This window comes from Carlito syrichta, unplaced genomic scaffold (assembly GCF_000164805.1).
Source record: "Carlito syrichta isolate Samal-C Ts95f unplaced genomic scaffold, Tarsius_syrichta-2.0.1 Scaffold315185, whole genome shotgun sequence".
Lineage (NCBI taxonomy): Eukaryota > Metazoa > Chordata > Mammalia > Primates > Tarsiidae > Carlito > Carlito syrichta.
Window position 1 is genome coordinate 178,841 of NW_007259281.1, and position 2,859 is coordinate 181,699.

The 2,859-nt window shown below is 43.9% G+C and overlaps 1 pseudogene; it reads right to left on the reverse strand.

Moving 5' to 3' along the window:
• Positions 1-1,978: 1,978 nt before the first annotated feature.
• Positions 1,979-2,368, reverse strand: LOC103275038 (annotated as a pseudogene).
• Positions 2,369-2,859: the final 491 nt, after the last annotated feature.

Here is a 2,859-nt window from a genome sequence, read left to right on the forward strand (position 1 = left end):
TTGTGACTCACTGCAGCCTCAAACCCTTGAGCTCAATGATCCTCCCATCTCTGCTTCCTGAGTAGCAATTATCAATATCTTAAACCAGAAAAAATTAACCAACTTCCAGAGGCAGAAAGGAATCTACTTGAACATCAATCAACATATATTGAGCCAGTCGCGGTGGCTCACGCCTATAATCCCAGCACTTTGGGAGGCCAAGGTGAGAGGATTGCCTGAGCCTGCAGGTTCGGGACCAGCCTGGGCAACTTGGTGAGACTTCATCTTTACAATAACTTTTTAAAAAAATTAGCCAGGCAGGGTGGTCGTGCACCTGTACTTCCAACTACTTGGAAGGCTGAGGCGGAAGGATTACCTGAGCCCAGCAGGTTGAGGCTGCGAAGACCAGGAACGTGCCACTGCCCTCCATCCTGGGTGACAAAATGAGACTCCAACTCAAAAAAACAACTACAATAACAAAAAAAACCCCATATATTGTATTTAATGCTTCTCTCTATAGCAGACACCTTTTTGGACACATCTAAAATGTGGCACAGGCTCACAGAGCTGCTGGCCTGCCAACAGAAGTGGTCCCATTTTGACACTGCACAAAGGGTCTGTAAGTGTGCTTGTGGATGTAAGTGATTTGCTTGTGAAGCCTGTACCCTAGCATGGCACAGATTGGCTGGTCTTGTTTTTAGGGCTCTGTACCAGTTTTCTTGGCTAGATCTGTGCATGGTGGCCTCACAGCCAGGTACGACTCAGCCCTGCCATCAGAGAAAGGAAACACCTTACTGGATTGGATTTCCAGCCCTGTCTTTCGGAAGATGCGATTTCCCATTTTGCTCCAGACCGTGTTTGCAGCAAGCATTGGGTCTAGACGATGAGCTGCTCAAAAACCTGAACCTGGCCTAGAAATTCACTGATTTTAGGCAAATATGTACATTAAAAATTAAATGGTAAAAATAAAGAAATTTTAAAATCTGGATTTCTTTTATTCAACATATCTGTCATATTTTTCCATAGAAGTGAATATATACACATTAAAATTTTTTCCAAAAAAATTTCAAAGTTGATGCCAAAAAAATTTATAAGTAATTTTTTTATTTATTGAAATAAAAAGGGAGAAAATTATTCAGAGTCCCAACATTCTGTTTGCATTTTAGCTCACATCTTTCTCTTTTTCCCCATGCAGAGTTTTGTTTTTGTTGTTTTTACATAATTATAATCTTGCAGTACTACTTCTTCTTTCTGTTCTTCTTTTTTTTTTTTGAGTTGGAGTCTTACTCCATCACCCAGGCACTCACAGCCACCCCAGCACTGACCTGTTGCTGCCTCAGCCTTCCAAGTAGCTGGAACTACAGGCACGCGCTACCACACCTGGCTAATTTTTGACTTATTATAGAGATGAGGTCTCATCAAGTTGCCCCTTAGGGTGGGTCTCGAACCCGCGGGCTCAGGCAATCCACTCACCTCGGCCTCCCAAAGTGCTGGGATGACAGACTGAGACACCGAGCCCGGCCTCCTTTCTGTTCTTAATGTATCACAAGCAATTTTCCAAATTACCTAAAACCTCCAAATTCGTCTTTCATAATGGCTACATGATGGAATAGCTGTAACTTTTTTTTTTTTTGAGTCAGAGTCTTGCTCTGTCATCCAAGTTGGAATGCAGTGGCACAGTCATGGCTCCCTACAACCTCGACCTCCTGGGTTCAGATGATTCTTTGTCTCAGCCTCCCGAGTGGCTGGGACTGCAGGAACACACCACCACACCTGGCTAATTTTTTTTTTTTTAATTTTTTGTGGAGACAGAGTCTTGCTATTTACTCAGGCTGGTCTCAAACTCCCAGCAATCCTCCTGCCTCAATCTCCCAAAGTGCTGGAATTACAAGCATGCTCCACTGCACCCAGTCAATCTCTGTAACTCTTAGTGAAAATTCTTTCATTTTTTTTATTCATTTAAAAAAATTTTAATGACTGAAACAACAAAAAAAAAAATCTAAAACCGCAGCTTCTGGAAGAACCACTTGTTCTTGCCCTCTCTTAGAATTTGACCTTGGCCTCCCATCAGGCCTTGTGTTTAAGAGCAGGGTCTCTGAAGATATCCTGGTTGACAACAGTTTTGTTCAAGGGGATATCCACCTTGTGGGCGTGAGGTGATTATAGATATGAATTTTCACAAAAGATTTGATCTTTGACCTCTTGGCAATCTTCTTCCCATCGCAGCTGTCACTTTGGGGGATAGCAGTCCATTCCAGCCACCAGGGCATGGCTGCAGGGGCGGCCTGAGGGGCCGTCATCAATGTTCTTCACGATGACGGCTTTGCATCCGGAATAGCGTCCCGCCAGGACCAGTATCAACCTTCCCGGGCTTCATGAACTGGCCCATTTCGACGGCCACCACCCAGGCCTACAGCAGAAAGGAAGAAAGGGAAAATTATTTCTTAACGAAAATGGTTCCTCCTTGTGTAGCTGACCTTTTAATCTTGAAAAGGCTTAAGACTCACTTCCAGGACTTACAGGGAGTTTGGGGTTTTGTTTTTGTTTTTGTTTTTGTTTTGTTCTGGCTATTCTTGCTACATTGGTGAACTCTCAGTTCCGTGGCATTAAGCACCATGAACTTCAGACCAAGTTCCGTTCAGCATCTTGGCCTGAACGTTTAATGAGGTATCTCATTCTTGACATGCCCAGAACTGAGCTCCTGATCTTGTAACTGTAATAGGTCTGTTTCCCAATGCATACAGCAAGTGGCCCATACACAGAGACACACCGGGTTGCACCAGAGAAAGAGTTTGAATCGTAGGGCTGCTAAACAAGGAGATAGGAGGAGTTTGGGGGTTGGGTTCTGAAGGGAGGCAAAGTGTGGAGATGGTTTATTGG